The sequence below is a fragment of the Globicephala melas genome, chromosome 1, assembly GCF_963455315.2.
Source record: "Globicephala melas chromosome 1, mGloMel1.2, whole genome shotgun sequence".
In the NCBI taxonomy this organism is placed as follows: domain Eukaryota; kingdom Metazoa; phylum Chordata; class Mammalia; order Artiodactyla; family Delphinidae; genus Globicephala; species Globicephala melas.
This window is the reverse complement of record NC_083314.1, coordinates 17,269,868-17,294,105: the sequence shown is the minus strand read 5'-3', so window position 1 is coordinate 17,294,105 and position 24,238 is coordinate 17,269,868. Positions and strand designations below refer to the sequence as shown.

Below are 24,238 nucleotides of genomic sequence, written 5' to 3'. Positions count from 1 at the left end.
AGGCTTCGGTCGGAGCACCGGGAGAGGACTGGGGTTGGCGGCGTGAACATCAGCCTGCAGAGGGTTAGTGCGCCACGGCTGGCCGGGAGAGAGTCCGGGGAGAAGTCTGGACCTGCCGAAGAGGCAAGAGACTTTTTCTTAACTCTTTGTTTCCTGGTGTGCAAAGAGAGGAGATTAAGAGCGCTGCTTAAAGGAGCTTCAGAGACGGGCGCGAGCCGCGGCTAAAAGGGCGGACCCCAGAGATGGGCATGAGCAGCTAAGGCTGCTGCCGCCACCAAGAAGCCTGTGTGCGAGCACAGGTCACTATCCACATCCCCCTTCCGGGGAGCCTGTGCAGCCCACCACTGCCAGCGTCCCGGGATCCAGAGACAACTTCCCCGGGAGAACGCACTGCGCGCCTCAGGCTGGTGCAACGTCACGCCGGCCTCTGCAGCCGTAGGCCCACCCCGCACTCCGTGCCCCTCCCTCCCCCCCGGCCCGAGTGAGCCAGAGGCCCCGAATCAGCGGCTCCTTTAACCCCGTCCTGTCTGAGCGAAAAACAGACGCCCTCCAGCGACCTACATGCAGAGGCGGGGCCAAATCCAAAACTGAGCCCCTAGGAGCTGTGAGAACAAAGAGGAGAAAGGGAAATCTCTCCCAGCAGCCTCAGAAGCAGCGGATTAAAGCTCCACAATCAACTTGTACCCTGCATCTGTGGAATACCTGAATACACAAACGAATCATCCCAAATTGAGGAGGTGGAATTTGAGAGCAAGATTTATGATTTTTTCCCCTTTTCCTCTTTTTGTGAGTGTGTATGTGTATGCTTCTGTGTGAGATTTTGTCTGTATAGCTTTGCTTCCACCATTTGTCCTAGGGTTCTATACGTCCATTTTGTTTGTTTTTTTAATTTTTTTCTCGTAATTATTTTTTTATTTTAATAACTATTATATTTTATCTTATTTTATTTTACTTTATCTCCTTTCTTTTTTCCTTCCTTCCCTCCTTCCTTCCTTCCTCCCTCCCTCCCTCCTTTCTTTCTTTCTCTCTTTCTACTTCTACTAATTCTTTCTTTCTACTTTTTCTCCCTTTTATTCTGAGCCGTGTGGATGAAAGGCTCTTGGTACAGCAGCCAGGAGTCAGTGCTGTGCCTCTGAGGAGGGAGAGCCAACTTCAGGACACTGGTACACAAGAGACCTCCCAGCTCCACATAAAATAAAATGGCGAAAATCTCCTAGAGATCTCCATCTCAACACCAGCACCCAGCTTCACTCAACGACCAGCAAGCTACAGTGCTGGACATCCTATGCCAAACAACTAGCAAGACAGGAACACAACCACATCCATTAGCAGAAAGGCTGCCTAAAATCATAATAAGTCCACAGACACCCCAAAACACACCACCAGACATGGACGTGCCCACCAGAGAGACAAGATCCAGCCTCATCCACCAGAACACAGGCACTAGTCCCCTCCACCAGGAAGCCTACACAACCCACTGAACAAACCTTAGCCACTGGAGACAGACACCAAAAACAATGGGAACTACGAACCTGCAGCCTGCAAAACGGAGACCCCAAACAAGGTAAGATAAGCAAAATGGGAAGACAGAAAAACACACTGCAGATGAAGGAGCAAGATAAAAACCCACCAGACCTAACAAATGAAGAGGAAATAGGCAGTCTACCTGAGAAAGAATTCAGAATAATGATAGTAAAGATGACCCAAAATCTTGGAAATAGAATAGAAAAAATGCAAGAAACATTTAACAAGGACCTAGAAGAACTAAAGAGGAAACAAACAATGATGAACAACACAATAAATGAAATTAAAAATACTCGAGATGGGATCAATAGCAGAATAACTGAGGCAGAAGAACGCATAGGTGACCTGGAATATAAATTGTGGAAATAACTACTGCAGAGCAGAATAAAGAAAAAAGAATGAAAAGACCTGAGGACACTCTCAGAGACCTCTGGGACAACATCAAACGCACCAACATTCGAATTATAGGGGTTCCAGAAGAAGAAGAGAAAAAGAAAGGGACTGAGAAAATATTTGAAGAGATTATAGTTGAAAACTTCCCTAATATGGGAAAGGAAATAGGTAATCAAGTCCAGGAAGCACAGAGAGTCCCATACAGGATAAATCCAAGGAGAAATACGCCAAGACACATATTAATCAAACTGTCAAAAATTATATACAAAGAAAACATATTAAAAGCAGCAAGGGAAAAACAACAAATAACACACAAGGGAATCCCCTTAAGTTTAACAGTTTTTCTTTCAGCAGAAACTCTGCAAGCCAGAAGGGACTGGCAGGACATATTTAAAGTGATGAAGGAGAAAAACCTGCAACCAAGATTACTCTACCCAGCAAGGATCTCATTCAGATCTGATGGAGAAATTAAAGCCTTTACAGACAAGCAAAAGCTGAGAGAGTTCAGCACCACCAAACCAGCTTTACAACAACTTCTAAAGGACCTTCTCTAGGCAAGAAACACAAGAGGAGGAAAAGACCTACAATAACGAACCCAAAACAATTTAGAAAATGGGAATAGGAACATACATATTGATAAATTACATTAAATGTAAATGGACTAAATGCTCCCACCAAAAGACACAGATTGGCTGAATGGATACAAAAACAAGACCCATGTACTTGCTGTCTACAAGAGACCCACTTCAGACCTAGAGACACATACAGACTGAAAGTAAGGGGATGGAAAAAGATATTTCATGAAAATGGAAACCAAAAGAAAGCTGGAGTAGCAATTCTCATATCAGACAAAATAGACTTTAAAATAAAGACTATTAGAAGAGACAAAGAAGGACACTGCATAATGATCAAGGAATCAATCCAAGAAGAAGATATAACAATTGTAAATATTTATGCACCCAACATAGGAGCACCTCAGTACATAAGGCAAATACTAACAGCCATAAAAGGGGAAATCAACAGTAAGACATTCATAGTAGGGGACTTTAACACCCCACTTTCACCAATGGACAGATCATCCAAAATGAAAATAAATAAGGAAACACAAGCTTTAAATGATACATTAAACAAGATGGACTTACTTGATATTTATAGGACACTCCATCCAAAAACAACAGAATACACATTCTTCTCAAGTGCTCATGGAACGTTCTCCAGGATAGATCATATCTTGGGTTACAAATCAAGTCTTGGTAAATTTAAGAAAATTCAATTTGTATCAAGGATCTTTTCCGACCACAATGCTATGAGACTAGATATCAATTACAGGAAAAGATCTGTAAAAAATACAAACACATGGAGGCTAAACAATACACTACTTAATAACGAAGTGATCACTGAAGAAATAAAAGAGGAAATCAAAAAATACCTACAAACAAATGACAATGGAGACACGACGACCGAAAACCTATGGGATGCAGCAAAAGCAGATCTAAGAGGGAAGTTTATAGCCATACAAGCCCACCTTAAGAAACAGGAAACATCTCAAATAAACAACCTAACCTTGCACCTAAAGCAATTAGAGAAAGAAGAACAAAAAAAACCCAACGTTAGCAGAAGGAAAGAAATCATAAAGATCATATCAGAAATAAATGAAAAAGAAATGAAGGAAACAATAGCAAAGATCAATAAAACTAAAAGCTGGTTCTTTGAAAAGATAAACAAAATAGATAAACCATTAGCCAGACTCATCAAGAAAAAAAGGGAGAAGACTCAAATCAATAGACTTAGAAATGAAAAAGGAGAAGCAACAACTGACACTGCAGAAATACAAAAAATCATGAGAGATTACTAAAAGCAACTCTATGCCAATAAAATGGACAACCTGGAAGAAATGGACAAATTCTTAGAAATGCACAACCTGCCAAGACTGAATCAGGAAGAAATACAAAATATAAACAGACCAATCACAAGCACTGAAATTGAAACTGTGATTAAAAATCTTCCAACAAACAAAAGCCCAGGACCAGATGGCTTCACAGGTGAATTCTATCAAACATTTAGAGAAGAGCTAACACCTATCTTTCTCAAGCTCTTCCAAAATATAGCAGAGGGAGGAACACTCCCAAATTCATTCTACGAGGCCACCATCACCTTGATACCTAAACCAGACAAGGATGTCACAAAGAAAGAAAACTACAGGCCAATATCACTGATGAACATAGATGCAAAAATCCTCAACAAAATACTAGCAAACAGAATCCAACAAGACATTAAAAGGATCATACACCATGATCAAGTGGGGTTTATTCCAGGAATGCAAGGGTTATTCAATATACGCAAATCAATCAATGTGATACACCATATTAACAAATTGAAGGAGAAAAACCATATGATCATCTCAATAGATGCAGAGAAAGCTTTTGACAAAATTCAACACACATTTATGATAAAAACCCTGCAGAAAGTAGGCATAGAGGGAACTTTCCTCAACATAATAAAGGCCATATATGACAAACCCACAGACAACATCATCCTCAATGGTGAAAAACTGAAAGCATTTCCACTAGGATCAGGAACAAGACAAGGTTGCCCACTCTCACCACTCTTATTCCACATAGTTTTGGAAGTTTTAGCCACAGCAATCAGAGAAGAAAAGGAAATAAAAGGAATCCAAATCGGAAAAGAAGAAGTAAAGCTGTCACTGTTTGCAGATGACATGATACTATACATAGAGAATCCTAAAGATGCTACCAGAAAACTACTAGAGCTAATCAATGAATTTGGTAAAGTTGCAGGATACAAAATTAATGCACAGAAATCTCTTGCATTCCTATACACTAATGATGAAAAATCTGAAAGTGAAATCAAGAAAACACTCCCATTTACCATTGCAACAAAAAGAATAAAATATTTAGGAATAAACCTACCTAAGGAGACAAAAGACCTGTATGCAGAAAATTATAAGACACTGATGAAAGAAATTAAAGATAATACAAATAGATGGACAGATATACCATGTTCTTGGATTGGAAGAATCAACATTGTGAAAATGACTGTACTACCCAAAGCAATCTACAGATTCAATGCAATCCCTATCAAACTACCACTGGCATTTTTCACAGAACTAGAACAAAAAATTTCACAATTTGTATGGAAACACAAAAGACCCCGAATATCCAAAGCAATCTTGAGAAAGAAAAACAGAGCTGGAGGAATCAGGCTCCCTGACTTCAGACTATACTACAAAGCTACAGTCATCAAGACAGTATGGTCCTGGCACAGAAACAGAAAGATCAATGGAACAGGATAGAAAGCCCAGAGATAAACCCACACACATATGGTCACCTTATTTTTGATAAAGGAGGCAGGAATGTACAGTGGAGAAAGGACAGCCCCTTCAATAAGTGGTGCTGGGAAAACTGGACAGGTACATGTAAAAGTATGAGATTAGATCACTCCCTAACACCATACACAAAAATAAACTCAAAATGGATTAAAGACCTAAATGTAAGGCCAGAAACTATCAAACTCTTAGAGGAAAACATAGGCAGAACACTCTATGACATAAATCACAGCAAGATCCTTTTTGACCCACCTCCTAGAGAAATGGTAATAAAAACAAAAATAAACGAATGGGACCTAATGAAACTTCAAAGCTTTTGCACAGCAAAGGAAACCATAAACAAGACGAATAGACAGCCCTCAGAATGGGAGAAAATATTTGCAAAAGAAGCAACTGACAAAGGATTAATTTCCAAAATTTACAAGCAGCTCATGCAGCTCAATAACAAAAAAACAAACAACCCAATCCAAAAATGGGCAGAAGACCTAAATAGACATTTCTCCAAAGAGGATATACAGACTGCCAACAAACACATGAAAGAATGCTCAACATCATTACTCATTAGAGAAATGCAAATCAAAACTACAATGAGATATCATCTCACACCAGTCAGAATGGCCATCATCCAAAAATCTAGAAACAATAAATGCTGGAGGGGGTGTGGAGAAAAGGGAACCCTCTTGCACTGCTGGTGGGAATGTGAATTGGTACAGCCACTACAACAGTATGGAGGTTCCTTAAAAAAGTACAAATAGAGCTACCATATGACCCAGCAATCCCACTACTGGGCATATACGCTGAGAAAACCATAATTCAAAAAGAGCCATGTACCAAAGTGTTCATTGCAGCTCTATTTACAATAGCCCAGAGATGGAAACAACCTAAGGGTCCATCATTGGATGAATGGATAAAGAAGGTGTGGCACATATATACAATGAAATATTACTCAGCCATAAAAGAAACGAAATTGAGCTATTTGTAATGAGGTGGATAGACCTAGAGTCTGTCATACAGAGTGAAGTAAGTCAGAAAGAGAAAGACAAATACCGTATGCTAACACATATACATGGAATTTAAGAAAAAAAAAATGTCATGAAGAACCTAGGGGTAAGACAGGAATAAAGGCACAAACCTACTAGAGAACAGACTTGAGGATATGGGGAGGGGGAAGGGTGAGCTGTGACAAAGTGAGAGAGAGGCATGGACATATATACACTACCAAACGTAAGGTAGATAGCTAGTGGGAAGCAGCCGCGTAGACCAGGGAGATCAGCCCGGTGCTTTGTGACCACTTGGAGGGGTGGGATATGGAGAGTGGGAGGGAGGGAGACGCAAGAGGGAAGAGATATGGGAACATATGTATATGTATAACTGATTCACTTTGTTATAAAGCAGAAACTGGCACACCATTGTAAAGCAATTATACCCCAATAAAGATGTTAAAAAAAAAAAAAGAAGAAAGCACAGTATACTGGCCCCAGATAGCTGAGGTGCATATCAAAGGAATGATGTCAGTGAGCCCAGACTCTTGCATCTTCCCATACATAGAAAAGCGCTAAATTCCTTAACTTGAGATATCTGGTTTCTCTTAATTAACAGTAATTTTTTGATGTTCTGACTACTTGGTCCCTGTTGCAAAACCTCCTATGTATCCTGGCTCCCTGCTTACCTCTTCAGAGCCGTCCCTCAGATTTATCTGAGATGCTGTGCCCCAGGCTTAAGTCCTCAGTTTTGTCTACTGAATAAAACATAACTGTAAAAAAAAAAAAAAAATGAAATTACCATCTGTGTTTAAGACTGATTTAACTATTTTCTTGACTGAAGGCCAAAGCAGTAGCAGGAAGAATCCTTGAAGCGCCTTCTAACATTGCATTTCCTTCCATATTTAAGGCATTTTGGCAAAGCATCACCTTGTTCGTACACAATGACAGTGAATATTGGTATCACTTATCATCGATTAGTAGACTGTTCCTTGAGATCTTGGTAGCAATTACATTTTACTGATAGTATTAGAAGACCAAGGATGAAAGGAAGTCATTCAGATGTCTAGACAGTGAGTTACAGAAGTTAGGGTCCCTGGGAGAATGTGAATTAAAGATTAGCGAAGAGAATGGGTATAGTATGCAAAGAAAGTCATCAGTTTGCCCTTGAAAAGAGGAGATGAAACAAAAATTACAAAACAAGCACCATAACTGTCTAAATTCAATTTTCTCATTTTTTCTGGGCAGATCAGGTCTGTATATTGGTCAAATCTTTGTCCTGCTTTATAGCAGTTTTTAAAACAAATTTTAAAGAGTAAAAAGAAAGAAAAAAAAAAGAGCTCTTTGCTGAGGCCCCTTTTGTCTCCTCGCTTTAGCAAAGTTATATTGTAACTAACCTCCAGGCCAAGCACAATTTTCAAATCTTAGGATCACACAAAGCCTTGCCTAACCTGTTGGTTCTCTCCTTAGATTTATCAAAGAAATTTAAATGAAGAATAAGTAATTAACAGATGACCAGATGTATTCCCCAGCTTCCCCTTCAGTAATCTCACGAGCAAACTGTGTGAACAACACAGGATGCATAGGGAGGAGGGTCGATGTTCAGGGAAGCAGTAAACAATATCCTTTTCCTCTCTTCTCATGTTCAGATACATTTGAGAAATTAGACCCAGATGGAGATGAACATGTCAGCTGTATTACTGATAAAGCCAACTGGATAACATGACTTTAGATCTGTTGATGAAAGGGTCTTCCTTCTGCATTTCAATTCTGGACCTTGGGCCAGCCTGCCTACAGGAACATTCAGAGCTAGAGAATAGAATTCCTCCCTCTCATTCATCTCTCATTGCCGTCTTTGGATCAACTGAGAAATATGAACCATGGGCTCCATCTACCAATCAGATAACTCAATTCTCTCTTGGAGCAAGTAAGAGGTGGGGCAAGCAGCTGGGTCTGCTATGCTGGCAGAAGTTTTTTAGAGAATCGGGAGGCAAGGCAAAAAGCAGTGCTCTCCTAATATCCTCCAGCATCTTCGCTTTTTTTTTTTAACTTTTTAAAAATTTTTATTGGAGTATAGTTGATTTACAATGTTGTGTTAGTTTCAGATGTACAGCAAAGTGAATCAGTTATACACACAAATATATCCACTCTTTTTTTTTTTTTTTTTTTAGATTCTTTTCCCATATAGGTCATTACAGAGTATTGAGTAGAGTTCCCTGTGCTATACAGCAGGTTCTGATTAGTTATCTATTTTATATATAATAGTGTGTATATGTCGATCCCTATCTCCCAACTTATCCCTGCCCCCACTTATCCCCTGGTAACCATAAGTATGTTTTCTACATCCATGACTCTTTTTCTGTTTTGTAAGTAAGTTCATTTGTACCCTTTTCTTTAGATTCCACATATAAGCAATATATGATATTTGTCTTTGTCTGACTTACTTCACTCAGTATGACAATCTCTAGGTTCATCCATGTTGCTGCAGATGGCATTATTTCGTTCTATTTTATGGCTGAGTAATATTCCATTGTATATATGCACCACATCTTCTTTATCCCTTCCTCCATCAATGGACATTTAGGTTGCTTCCATGTACTGGCTATTGTAAATCGTGCTGCAGTGAACACTGGAGTGCATGTATCTTTTTGAATTATGGTTTCTTCTGGGTATATGCCCAGCATCTTTGCTTCTTAACCATTAAACTTAAATTAAACCAGAGGTATGGCTCACTGCCTCCCCTCCCCTTCCCGGAACTCCCCACCATGCACACACAGAGGATATTCCCTCAGGATAGTTCAGCTTCTCTCCTCATCAAGGCTTAACCCCTCTTTTGTTTATCCGCCTCAATCCAGAGTGTGCAGTTTAAATTATGTCATCATAAGGTGCTGAAATGGGTCAAATTTTATACTAATCGAATCCACTCCAAGGCTGGTTCTATCCTAGGATACAAGTTCTCTCCTTACTCTACTTCCTATTTCAAATCATGTTGACACATGTACCTCAACAAAATTTACCAGAACAAATGCATAAACAAAATGACATAATCCAGATTCTCCAGTTGTAAATAGTGAATCAACATAGAGAGGGCTCCAATTTAATTAAAGAGTCCCTTTCATTATCAAATAAGTGAATAATTAAGGTAAAAATTCCCTTGTTCTGAGTTAAACTGCAGTAAAATGTAAGTTCACAATCACTGAGATCTGAAAACCATCCTCCCCAATTTATCATTGTCCATTCAATGTCTTGGTAGAGCTATTCCTTCAACAACTGTAGCTCAGAATGGATGAAGTTCCTTTAGGACTCCGGAAGCTGAGCAGTCTAAAATATCCTGAGATGCTAATCTTCTCTACCCGGTGTCTTCAAATGCTTCCAAGTTGTAACTTCATTCCTCCTTTATATCCTGTAATGCTGAAACTGTAAAATGATACTGAAGATGAGCTCTCCTAAACATTTAAACTTGAATGAATGAATGAATGAGTGATAAATTCATGGCAAATAGGCCTCTTAAGACCTGTTTCATGGTTGCTACCATGGCCTCTGGCTGTGGAATTGTAGGAATGATAAAATCTGACTCTCCAGGACTTTTTCTACAGGTGGATCAGTTGGAGGAGCCCCTTTGGCACATTCCTCACTGAAAGCTATTGATGCTTTGAGGCCTGTTTCTCTTATTAGGCACTATACCTCCACCTTGTGCTCTACAAAGCAGAATCCCTCCTTCACCTTAGAAATTTTTCAGGTCTTAAATAACTTACGCTATCTCAAATGGCAGGAGTTGGGTAATTCTCCTACCAGGCCAACATCTAACCCAGAGCCACTCTATTAACCATTGTCCTACCTGGTTCTCCTTTAGGAATTTTAACTTCCCTGTGTCTTCCTTTATATTTCTTATTGGACATGCTTCCTCATAGCATAGGCGATAACCGTATCGCCCACTCACCGTATCAGCGTCACCACAAAGGTCATCTAGTAATTAATGCTCAGTCTTCAAGGGCTGATTTTCCAATCACACTTACTGACTCTACCAGTAACTTTGAAATCATCCATGTCAATAGTTTCCTATTGATGGTTCCTCTGGGGGGGACTATTTCAGTCTGCTTTCTGAGATCTTGACTGCCTACCTCTGGGAGATTTCTTTGAGCTTGGTCAGAGAAAGGAAAAACCTCTTCCTCCACTCCACATCATTTTATTTTAAAGTAGCTACACATGGGTAGCTTTTCCTTTTCCAAAATTCTAGCCTATCCTATTAGATCTCATTTTCTTTGTCTTATCTGATCAGTCTGCCTAAAATGTCAACATTTCTAAGGAAATCCCTATCTCCCTTCAGCTTAATAAAGCTGGTCTTCTTCTTGCTTTCATTCTTACTACTCCTTTTTTCCCTTCTGATATTAAGATTAAAACATATACCTCAAAACACCCTAATTCCTCATTCATTTTCTGATCACAATTGATTCCTGGAGACAGTGTTCCAGATATAGTTCTTTTATATTTTCTCCTTTGCTTTTGGGTTTGCAAATATTTAATTGTGTTGTTTCTTTACTTCATTTCTGAAAAATAAAGCATTTCCATTTCTTTTGTTTATAAATAATGTCCATCACCTTTTTGATGGTTGTCTTAGCTCGGGCTGCTGTAAAAAATTGCATAAATTAAGCCATAGGTGGCTTAAACAACAGAAATTTATTTCTCGCTGTTCTGGAGGTTGAAAGTCCAAGATCAGAGTGATAGCGCCATCAGGTTCTGGTGAGGAATCTCTTCCTGGCTTGTACATGGCTGGCTGCCTTCTTACTGTATCCTCACATGACAGACAGGGAGAGGGGTCTGGCTTCTTTCTCTTATAAGGGCACTAATTCCAACATTGTGCTCCACCGTCATGACCTCATCTAAACATAATTATCTCCCAAAGGCTCCACCTCCAAATACCATCACACTGGGGATGAAGTCTCCAACATATGAATGTGGGGGAGATTTAAACATTCAGTGTATTGCAGTGGATGAAGCCAATGTCTGGCCCTCTGGAATCTGAAGCCATGATCAGAACTTATGTAATTAATGAATGTAAGGCCATATTGAGACCACATGTTTAGGGAACATAAAACCTGTGATCAAGCTATGCGAATCCAAGAGGCTAGCAGTCTCTCCCACCAATTCTCTTCCCTGTCCTTGACTGCAGTGTAGAGGGGTCTAAAATTTAAGACAGTTGATTTAGCACAACCTGCAGATGCCTGGTTTGATACACACTGGTGGTCTGTAGTCTACACGGGACTGGGATGCTGTAACAGTTTAAAGCCCCAAACTGCAGATCTGGCTGAGAAAAACTGTCAATGCGACAACAACAACAACAAAAAGCTCTGCCAAACTCTCTTTTAATTTCCACTGCTGCTTGTGCATCTCCAAATATCTTGTGAGTATCATGAGATTTCAGTTCTAGAACTGTATTAATTTATTTTTATAAATATACTTATTTAGTTTTAATAACAAATCCTTACCAGTTTATTTCCTCACTTTTTTTGTATCCCTCTTTTTCTTCTTGGTTGTATATTTTTTCCTAGAGTATTATTCTCTAATAATTCTTACAGAGAAACTCATTGGGGGTCAATATGGTGGGGACTAAGTGCCCTCAAACAATGTACAGCTATGGAGCAAGGACGGATAAACCCTAATTAAATCTCCCATTCAGAAAAAGAAAGAGTGGAAGCACATGCTGTCATAACAAACCATCTCCAAATCTCAACGGATAATACAATAAAACTGTACTTCTCACTCATGTCTCAGTCTTATGTAGGTTGGATGAGTTCTCTGATTGTTTTCCACCAAGTGGGAAGTCACGGATATGGGATCCTTCTATCCTGTGGCTTTGCCATCGTGGCTATTTTCACTTCTAGTCATGTCAACAGGAAAAACACCATAGAAGATCCCATGGGACATTTTAAGGACCAGGACTACAGATGATAAACACCATTTGTGCCCACATTCCATAAGGGTAATGAAGTCTTCTTGTATGCACAGGAAGAAAGAACAGAGTTGGAAACATCTAAGCCCATCTAAGCAGATATTGTTGTTGTTGTTATCTCTGAGTAGTGTTTATTTTTGCTTTTTATTTCTTAAAGTCCTATGTACTTTCTAAGTTTTCTACAAGGAATATGTGCAACAATTTTCAAAGTTAAGCTTTTTCATGTAAATGAGTTTATCCATGAACAAGAAAGAAAATATAAGAGAAATATCATCTAAGAGTATCAGAGACAATGGCAGCTCTTAGAGTTTTAGTATATACATTTTTCCCACAGTGTGCCTCAAATGAGTATTGAATTGGTTTTTATAAGCATGTTTGAATTTTATGAACTCCACACTGCATAGACCAAGAAGTCAACCTCAGCTGATATTTTGTAGAGCAAGTCTTCCTTTGGAAGAAAGGTGTTTCTTTACAATGGAATCTTACTCTAGTGATTAGGAAACAGATGAGCAAGTTTCACTTATAGGGTTTTTGAAAGCTACTGTTGCTTTAAGTATAATCTTTACTGTCTAGTAATAATATCTAAAAACAAAAAGTGGATATGACTTCAAATTTCACGTTTGTGACAGCTTTTCCAATTTAAATCTATCTCATTCTCTGAATAGAATACAAATAACACTGCAAAGCATCGATGAAAAAAGCAAGTATTACTAAGAAGGAACCATGATCATACAAATTCATATACTGAGAATTAAGAAATAATTTCCCACTTTCATTTTGCTTCACAGGGGCCTTGTTAATACATATGTCCTGCTTATACCAGATAAGACTATTCATTTTGGAGGTCAACTCAGTTTCCTTTCTGTACCTAATAAATATTACTTGAACTATTGAATAGAATTTCATTAGAAAACAATAGAATTGATAAGAACTTAGGTCTGCAATACTCAGTTTGGGGAATTTGGCTTCCATAATTTAAAATCAGAGAGCAAAATGTTATTTCCACTTAATTTCTTGATATTATAAGGCTATTTATATTTTAACAGCATTTTAAAATAACTCTAAATAAAAAGGATAAGTAGCCCATATGCAAATAGACTTAAGGATCTCTAGATATCCCAGTTTAAGCATTTGGGTCATAATTGTGCATTTTTAATCCAATGCATCTTGTAGAAAATCTTTTAAAATGGTGTAAAACCCTAGGTCTATCATTATGTCCTAGACAGTTTCATTGAAGTTATGCCTTGATAATTCTAAGAGTTTTTCATGCTTGTTTAAAAACATGTAGTTTCAATATGTACACATTTATAAATTCTATTTTTTAAGCTATTTCCACGGTACATACACTAATTTACTCACATTGCTGTTCTTAGGTCCAGAAAGATGGACAACTAGTATTATATGTATATATATATATGTGTATATATGTATGTGTGTATATATATATATATTTGTAAATATCTTCCAGCAGTGATTCTTTCACAACTGCATTATGAAAACCACACAAACATACAACTGCTAGTGCAGTATGCTACAGAATCCAGTTTTTATTTTTCCATAAGTTTTATAACCAGGACCTCCAGATTTCAGACTAAATCAAATTGTCTTTTCCCATTTGGAGTCATTGTTTGACAAATATTTAATGATAGTGGAAATACTGTGATCCTTTCTTTGTCCCAGTTTAAAATATTTCATCTTAATGAGTCTTTTGCAGATCCATTGATCAGTGTCTGATGAGTAGGGAAAAGTTCAATGATCACTTCAAAATGAGCAGCCAAGTCAAACAGATTCAATTATAATTATTGGATTAAATGTCTTAAGGGAAAATGCTGTAACTTAACTTTATTCCAGGCCTAAATACGAAGAGTTAAAATATTATGATGTGTTTCTAGAAGCATACTTGAGGAACTGCCAAGATTTCCATTATAATCCTTCCTTGTCAGGAGTTTATATTCTGTCACATTTAGTTTGGCTATAAATTAGAATATAATACCTAAATTTCACTTTTAAGTTTAGGCGTTATCATTTTAAAACTATTATATATGCTAACACAAGAAAACACACACACACATATTGTGAATCACACAGATATTTCTGACAAAATCCTTTCTCTATATCTTAGGATAGTGCTTCTTTCATAAAGGGAATTCCACTGCCATCTTGATCAACTCCCCAGACTATCTTCACATTTCTGGGCTCCCCAGCTACTTCTGGAATCCTACCTATTTAACTATTTATTCGTTTATTAATTCAGCAAACATAAACTGAGCACTTACTATGTGCCAGGAACTAGGTTGTATGCTGGAAATACCAGCAGACCAAGCAGGTGGCAGAGATAACACACAGTAACAACATGTTTGGTCTTTATTCATATAGCCCACATTCAAATCTCAGTACTCCCATTTATTTTATAATTACCTAATCTGTAAACTAGAGATAATAATACATTTCCTGTCACAGTGCCTGACACATAGCAAACTCTGGATGAATGCTGACAGTCTCTTTGGCTGGGCCAGGGCCAGAGTGGTTAAGACAGATAAATAAGAAGATAATTAAAGAAATTTCTCCTGATGTACAGATTTCCTGGGACAGACCCTTATCAGTACATAATCTACACAGATTTGAACATCTTCTCAAGGTCATTCACTCTATACCCAAGATGACATCTGCCATATTCTTCCCCTCTTTCTCTTTTCTAGTTAGTTTCTGATTGAATGCATATAGACAATGGACAAAACATATTTATCTGCATAGTGGTAGTGAGATTGTATGTTCATTTTCATACTCTAATTGTCGTTTTATATTAAGTTTATTGTTTAAATGGGTAAATGTAAATTTTAAATAAGATGAGGTTTATATCGTTCTTTATCTGTGCTAGTATAGGTAAAATAAGGTCCTATTTTATTTTATTATCTATTGTTTGATTTTCTATGATAGTCTCAACACTATACAGCAGATGGTATGTACAAAGTCTGCAATAAAGACTCTGCCTCAAAGGCTAAACAAATGCTCCATATTTAAGTTATTAGCTACAAATTTGCTTATGGAAGCAATTCTCCCTCAACATGGCATATGAAGTATTTCTGAAGTTTTTCCCCAGGCAAATGAAATGGTACTCTGAAGAAAGGGTTATTCTGAAGGGTTCATCACAGAAGCATATACATTGTGATTTGTAAAGTTTTAGAAATCATCTTGCCCACACCTCTCATTTTAAACTTAAGGAAACTAAAACAGAGAGATGTGAGTGATTTGCCAAAAGCCATACAGACAGTTAATGGCAAGTCTAGAAGCCAAGTCTACAGATTCTCATTCATACATTTCTTCATTGATTTTTTCATTCACTCATTATGTCATTAATTCAATAAGTATACATTGGACAAATTTTATGTGCCAGGGACTGTGCTAGTTGCTGGGGATAAAGTGGTAAATGAGATAGTTCTGCCCTAGTAGAGCATACCAGGGTGGGGGCGGCTAGGCCGGAACAGACTATTAAGCAAGGAATTATAATATAGGGGAAACAAAAGAGGAAGTATAAGGAGCTATGAGAAAACCTATGGGAAGCCCAACTCAGCCTTGATACTCCCAGAAAGCTTCCTGGAAGAAGAGAAGCCTAAGCTGAAAACTGAAAAAAGAACAGACGAAAACCAGACAAAGAGAAGAGAGAAAACAGAGATAGTAGGAAGTTTATGATCAAACTGGACCCAGCGGTAAGATAACTAATATAACTTTTTATACAAAATGAAGACATCACTGCTGCTTTGAGAATGCCATATGTTGTAATTACTAATACTGCCTTGAAGCTTAGTATCACATTACCCAATACAATGTGTTGACAAAATCTTTGTTAACCATTGGAAACTTCTGCCTACCACTTTTTTCTCCCTCACACAGGGTCTGAATCTTTGTTATGAGCCATGGTTTGGTCAATATGATCCCCCAAATAATGTTACTTGAAGAAAAAAGATAATTTTCTGTTGTACTGAAAAGAAAGTACAAAATTCATTTAAATTTCATTTAAACAATGAAATTTTATTCTGCTGATGATTGAGTTAACACAATAGCTCACTCAAAAATTTCTCAACCGCAATGTGTAGTAGGGAATTTCCAACAAGTGTGCATATTCATTTGTGCTGACCTGACTTTTTTTTTTTTTTTTTTTTTTGCTGCTGCATTGGGTCTTTGTTGCTGCGTGCGGGCTTTCTCTAGTTGCAGTGAGCGGGGGCTACTCTTCCCTGCAGTGTGCGGGCTTCTCTTTGCAGTGCCTTCTCTTGTTGCAGAGCACTGGCTCTAGGCACGCGGGCTTCAGTAGTTGTGGTGCACGGGCTTTGTTGCTCCGTGGCATGCGGGATCTGCCTGGACCAGGGCTCGAACCTGTGTCCCCTGCGTTGGCAGACGGATTCTTAACCACTGCGCCACCAGGGAAGCCCCTGACCTGACTTTTTATGTTGCTTTAGCCATTAATTTCCTGATTATCAATATACTCAGTTAACAGCATTAGTTTCTTGTTAGTATTTTCTATGAACCCATACAGTCTTAAGGTTTTAAAACTAAAAAGTTCTTTCTCTTATATTCAACTGGCATTTACCTGAAAATTCATAAAAAGTTCAAATGGATTATTTAACTGTAATTAAGTCCATTATTTCAGTACTTTACACTTTCACAGAAGACTAGGGAAGCTCTGGGGTATGTAAAAAGGATTGTTACTTGGGTTATTTGAATGAATGGACTGTTTAGGTAGAGATACATAAAGTTATTATACATTTTTGTTTATTAGGAGACTCTTTTATTGATAGGTGTTTGATAAAGGTTTTAAATGAATGAATGTCTGAAACTATAAGTAAATGTATGAAATTAACATGAAGTCTGATGTAGACAACCATGCAGGTTTTTGTAAGATAACTTTTTTTTTCTGTAAGATAACTTTTGTAAAATAACAAAAACCATGCAGGTATTGGTAAGGTAACTTCACACAAAATAGAGGCACCATTAGTTGCTTTGAGATAATAGTGAATGCTATAATTGTTAATACTTCCTATGCCCTGACTCTCAGTATCCCATTACCCAATAAAACGTGTTGAACAAAACTGTGGTAACTGTTGAAAACTTTGCCCCACCCCTTTTTCCCTCCACAGGAAACCACATCTTCTCACTTGCAACACCCCCAGACAGTAAGAGCAGTCCCCTGCCTGAAAGGATCTTGCACTCCTAAGTGGATAGAATCCAGACACACATGATAGTGGATGACTTCAATCATTCCACATGGGACCCATATAGTGCACATTTTCCTTTTTAAAATTTTTAATGTCCATATGTTTGTTTGGCTGGAAATCAAGTTTCATTACATGCTCCTATTATTCCACTGTATAACAATTTTATTTATAGGCCATTCACATAAGGACTAATTTCTTTGATAGAAAGACTGTTAATACTTACTTAAGCTCACTATAATGAAAACAATATTGTTGGAACTCCAAACAAATGCCGAACCTTAAAGCCACGTCCTTGGTCCTCCCCCTGAAAATGGAACTTCACAATGTCAACCTCTTCTCTTGGCTCCATACACAAATGTGCCAAAGGTAGACAAGGACTTTATGAAATGCTGGCAATTTGCGTAAATCTTATATAAAATAAGCATGGTGTGCTTAATCTCCATACTGGCTTTGAGAAGTCTTCCTGATGCCAAGACTATGCTTGAATTCAGAGGCTCACATACGTAATGAATATGTCTTAGAAAACCTTGTAGGAAGTAGGTAATTTTATTTTTGAATACACTCTGTATGTGTATGCATACATAGTAGAAGGGGCAAGCTTGATTTCTGTGCTACTCTGCAAAAACATTTTTGGTCAAGTCACACACTCACTCCAAGGCTGAATGTAAAATAGATTGTCTGAAATTTTAAAAGCGCATTGATGTCAAGTCATATCCTGGTCCATTTTACCACACTGATCCTTAGGTAATTAGATTATGCTCTGTAAACAAAGGCTTGGCTTGACAACCTCACTTTCTCATGCAGCGTGGTCTGGTAGTAATCAAAGATGCCTCGGTATTAACTTTAGAAAGTGTATGTTCTCAGTGAAAGAAGTTTTCTGTTTCAAGAATGTCACCTTTATGTTTCAGATGTTTACACTTTTGCTTACCGATGTAGCCGTGAGCAAGTACACCGGTTAGTGTGTGATTTAATAGTGTGGTTATTTCAACCTCTGCAAAGTGTCTTGTCAGCCATCAAAAACCATATGTTCAGCAGTCAAAGCCAAATAATATGTTAATTAAATTAATCTTTTCTTTTCCTCAAGATATTTTGGTCAAAGTGAATTATGATATACACAGATATCAGATTACATTATATAAGAAGTACATAGAAAGCCAGTGTGAAAAATTAGTACTTTTAAAAAATCACTTTGAGTGACTTTGATCTTTGTTGTATTCTTATTTACATCAAGTAGAAGGATAAAGAAATAAGTAATCTTCAACATTTAAAGGAAAGATATAACCCTCATTCTACCTCCGACCTAGAGGCTGCATGTATACTATCCATCATCTGTTTGCAGACAGAACTTCCTTAGGGCCTCCACAATGTGGACTCAATAAATATTTTTAAGTGATACAAATACCAAGTCAGCAGTAATCAAATGCTGTGTTTTATAAAGGAACCAAATACAAGATATTTCAAAAATTAGTAAGAATTCTACAGTAAGAAGATGTCCGCAGCCTCCAGTTGTTTTGTAGCAGTAGGTAGGAAAGAAAGCCCATGGAGTTATGGACAGTTACTAACATAGAAGCAATTGTTTTCTTCTTGTTCAATGTGCAGATTTTCATTATTATTTTTATAACTTTCAATATTCTCTAATTTCAAATTTATAACGTCTCTAATTATCTTTAGTTTATTCTTTGTGCCTAAGTAAATGTGAGACACTTTACACTTAGAATTCTATGAGTATTTGTTATTTGATTAGGGAAAGATACTATTATTTAAGGAAGTTATCTAATATTTTATACATTTTTAGACTCATCAATAATTTATCAATTTAATAACTTAGGCATAAGATTCTATCTATTAAATATAAGCTCTGGTATGTTATTTATTTTCCAAAGTTCAAAACAATGTTTACTTGAAGCAAAACATTTTGATTTGAAGAACAGTGATAATGATAGTAAAAGCAACAACAATGTATTTGTATTTTCCTTGTTCCAGGATAGAACAAGCACACATATATCAATTAATCTTCAAAATAATCTTATAAGGTTTGTATATTTGCCATATATATAAGAGAACCCAGGATCAGAACACTTAGTGACCTTGGCTCAACATAAGAATACTTAGCATGGTCAAGCCCTAGTATGACTGACCCCAGGTGTGACAGTCTTTCCACTGTATTATTTACTGCTTTCCCCACAATTATGTCACATCTCTTCTTCAAAATGCCTTTCACAGCCTGTCCCCCTTTTACATGGCAGTGCTTATAGGCAGAGATTATCACTCACTTGGAAAGCATCTTCCATTGTTATATCTAGCTACATTTTGTTACACTTTTTTTATCTACCATCTTAAACATTTTAGTGTACAGTTTAGTAGAGTTAAGTATGTTCACACTGTTGTGCAACCAATCTCCAGAAATTTTTAACCTTGCAAAATTGAAAATATATATCCTTTAAACCAGCAGTCCCCAAACTTTTTAGCACCAGGGACTGGTTTCGTGGAAGACAGTTTTCCACGGACCGGTGGTGGGGGGATGGTTTCGGGATGATTCAAGCGCATTACATTTATTGTGCACTTTATTTCTATTATTATTACATTGTAATATATAATGAAATAATTATACAACTCATCATAATGCAGAATCAGTGGGAGCCCTGAGCTTGTTTTCACTTGCTATTCACTGATAGGGTTTTGATATGAGTCTGCAAGCAATTGATTTATTATGGTCTCTGTGCAGTTAAACCTCTCTGTTAATGATAATCTGTATTTGCAGCCACTCCCCAGCGCTAGCATCACCGCCTCAGCTCCACCTCAGATCATCAGGCATTAGATTCTCAGAAGAAGCCTGTGACCTAGATCCCTTGCAAGCTCAGTTCACAGTAGGGTTCGCGCTCCTATGAGAATCTAATGCCACCGCTGATCTGACAGGAGGTGGAGCTCAGGAGGTAATGTGAGCGCTGGGGAGCGGCTGTAAATACAGGTGAAGATTTGCTCGCTCACCTGCCACTCACCTCCTGCTGTGTGGCCCAGTTCCTAACAGGCCACGGACCAGTACCGGTCTGTAGCCCGGGGGTTGGGGACCCCTGCTTTAAACAACAACTCCTCAATACGCTCTCTCTCGGTCCTGGGAAAACCACCATCCTAATTTCTGTTTCTATGAGTCTGACTACTCTAGATTCTTCACTTAAGAGGAATCATACAGTATTTACTGTTTGGTGACTGACATTTCCTTAGTATAATGTCCTCAAAGTTCATTCATGTTGTGGCATATATGTCAGAATTTCCTTCCCTTTTAAAGCTGAATAATATTCCATTGTACATATATACCATATTTTATTCATCCATCAAGGGACAATTGGGTTGCTTCACCTTTTTGGGTATTGTGAACAATGTTGCTGTGAACATGAATGTACAAATATCTCTTTGAGACCCTGCTTCCAATTCTTTTGGATATATACCCAGAAGGGAAATTGCTGGATCATAAAGTAATTCTATTTTTCATTTTCTAAGGAACTGTCATACTGTTTTCCATAGCAGCTGCACCATTTTACATTTACACCAAGTGTACACAAAGATTCCAGTTTCTCCACATCCTTGCCAACACTTGCCTTCCTTTTTTTTCTCTTTTTGGTGATAGCAGCCATCCTATTGGGTGTGAGGTGATTGCTCGCTGTGGTTTTAATTTGCATTTCTTTAAAGACTAGTGATGTTGAGCATCTTTTCATATGCTTTTTGGCCATTTCTATAGCTTCCTTGGAGAAATGTCGACTTAAGTAAGTCCTTTGTCCATTTTTTAATGTTTTTATTATTGTTGTTGACTTGTAGTTCTTTATATATTCTGGATATTAACCCCTTATCAGATATATAATTTGCAAATATTTTCTCCCATTTCATAGGTTGCCTTTTCACTCTGTTGTGTCCTTCAGTGTACAGAAGTTTTTGATTTTGATATAATCCAGTTCATCTATATTTACTTTTTTACCTGTGCTTTTGGTGTTATATTCAAGAAATCATTGCCAAATGAAATGTCATGAAGGTTTTCTCTATGTTTTCTTCTAAGAATTTTATAGTTTAGCTATTATGTTTAGGTCTTTGATCCATTTTGAGTTAATTTTTGTGTATAATGTAAGATAAGGGTCCAACTTCATGCTATACTGTATTTTAAAAAATGTGTGTGTGTGTGTGTGCTTAAGTGAACAGTAATCAGGTTATCTTAGCTTGGGCATTACTGTTGAGTTAGCAAAGAGTAAAAAATACCACTTTATTCCAACTCAGTGTAATAAATATCTCCCTAAAACCTCACAGATTTTAGCTGATATGGGTAATACTTGCTTATATAAAAGAAAAAGTTTTGTTTCTGAAACAAACATCATGACAGAGAAGAAATAAAAATTTAGAATTTCAAGAGAAAATTTGTCTCCTGAAAGCTGACAGCCAGTTTCATGGAAATAACTGTGGTAGAAACATACAGAATTTCAATTACATATATATGGACAGCTTCCACAGTATCATGAAAATTCTGTACTAAGTATTCTCTATGTATGTGTTATGGGGAACATCAGAAAAATCTCTATTTCTGAGACAGCTTAGTATTTAGTGAAAATAAGGCAGCTAGTATATGGCACATAGAAATACTTACATATACATATTTATTGGTGATTGTTTGACATAGCCTTTACCCTTATGAGAATATATATGTAGTTGCCCATAGATATTGATGCTCAACAAGGAAGGGAAGCATGCCAAGCTCATCAAGGAATGCCAGATAGTCTGCAAAGAAACTGATGCAGACAAAACATCAGTCTGGTTGTACTTCCCCAGAGAGTGTATTTCCCATCTGTTTAAAAAAAATGAAGATCCTTTTTATTTTTATATTTTCTTGCTTTGGTGGTGGTGTTAAGAAAATAAAGGTTTGAAAATGAACATTTTCCATCAATTACCAGTGACATCTGTCCTCTAAAAATCCTACATACATATGAATACATGCAAACATATATATACACACATACATGCAATGTATGTAATATATGTAACATGTTGCATAAATGTGTTTATTAACGTGCATGTTTGTCTGAATATATTTATATATTCAAGTTTCATCTCTTCTTGAAAGGAAACACAAATATTTTTAGTCCAGAGAAAGACTAAATGAAGATGCCATGGGTTTTGATATCTTCATATTCTTGCATTGTTTCAGAGTTAGGACAGTTGCTTACAATCACAGTGTTTGATGTTTTCAATGTTCTCCTCTAATATGTTTCAAACAACCCTTTCTATGTTCTCGTCATCTGGATCTCATCCTCATGCATGCAAGATATTCACCCACGTGGCCCTCCATCTGTACAAAATTGTTAAGGGATCTTAAGGATGATTTACTTAAAATTCCAAGCGTTTCAATATACTGGCAAGAGGGACTAATTTAAAAGTACAATTATATTTCTTTAGAAATGCCTTCTACAAGTTAGCTGTCATTGTTAGTAGTTTTATGAGCTATTTTCAGGGATTTATACAACTAAATTTTGACAAGTAATTTTTTAAAAGGGCGTATAAAATAACTTCTGAATCAGAACAATGTCCATTTGGGTGAGTGACCAAGTGTGACTCTGGCATAAAGATTGGATTGAGACTTGCCCTGGCATGGTTTTCCCACAGAATTAAACTTTTCATCTAGAACAGCTTGAGTGAAAGCAACTTTGCACCAGCACCCTAAAAAGCTTCTTTGCACCAATTATTGGGGATTTAAAGTGAACAAATGCGGATCTCAGCTGAACATTTAGATAATGTCTCAGGCATTAAAAACCAACTGAGGTAATAGAATAAGGTTAAAGGAGACACAGATGGAGACAGATTTTTTCATTTGGGGATTGGAGGTTGTCTGCTAAACTTTAATTGCAATTACACCTAAGATTTTTTTTTTTTTTTTTTTTTTTGCGTTACGCGGGCCTCTCACTGTTGTGGCCTCTCCCGTTGCAGAGCACAGGCTCCGGACGCGCAGGCTCAGTGGCCATGGCTCACGGGCCCAGCCGCTCCATGGCATGTGGGATCCTCCCGGACCGGGGCACAAACCCGCGTCCCCTGCATTGGCAGGCGGACTCTCAACCACTGCGCCACCAGGGAAGCCCAAGATTTTTTAAATGACATGAGATTCACTTCATACATATTTTGCTTTTAGACACTATTGAAAACATATGGTCCAGGACAATACAATCCTAGTTAAACTAATTTTCTTTTGACCAATGGATTGACATTGCTAAACCAATCAAACAGCAGCGAGAACCCACTCGGCGGTTATTAAGTGGTCACTTCTTGAGCATCCATTTCCTCTCCTTCCAGCTTCTTCTTTCCTAGCAGAATCCAATTTCATTCAGGTATCTGCGCTCCACAAAGCGTGTCATGAGAAGATGATCCAGTCCCCAGTGCTGGGAAATGGACCCTGATTTAAGCAAATCAGGAGAACCCCACTTCTTGCCAGCAACTGGTTTAGAAATGGGCATATGACCCAAGTCTGGTCAGTAACATGTGAGAGGGAGTCTTCTGGGGACCTTTAGGGAAGTTTTCTCACTTCCAAAAAAGAATCAGAAAAAAGGGTGGTTCTTCTTCTTCCTCTTGATGATGCTGCATCTGAATGGAATGCCTGGAACTTCTGAGGCCATCACTCGACCAGAGAGGAGTTGGCCTGAGAGTACAGTCAGCCCTCTTGGGATGGCGGTGCCATGAGATGGAATGAATCTGTGTCCCTAACAGCCTGGCTGCACGGTGGAGGAGCCTGTGCAACTTCTGGACTTCTTGTTTTGTGAAGTAATACACTTATTTCTTTACTCAGTTTAAAAATATGCTATAGGCTAAA

At 37.7% G+C, this 24,238-nt stretch overlaps 1 protein-coding gene across 3 annotated transcripts in view; it reads right to left on the bottom strand.

Moving 5' to 3' along the window:
* LYPLAL1 (lysophospholipase like 1) overlaps positions 1-24,238 on the bottom strand; it is a 106,822-nt gene that overhangs the window by 34,156 nt on the left and 48,428 nt on the right. Inside the window, exons 6-7 of one of the 3 annotated variants that reach the window (XR_009563664.1) lie at positions 6,933-7,016; positions 3,130-3,254 (exon numbers count right to left, since the gene is read on the bottom strand). The exons of 1 other annotated variant lie outside the window; for it this stretch is intronic. The gene's annotated coding sequence lies outside the window, so the exon portion shown is untranslated. Of the gene's footprint in view, positions 1-3,129; positions 3,255-6,932; positions 7,017-24,238 lie in introns of those variants that run through there. One more of the 3 variants, XR_009563671.1, reaches the window with a different exon arrangement.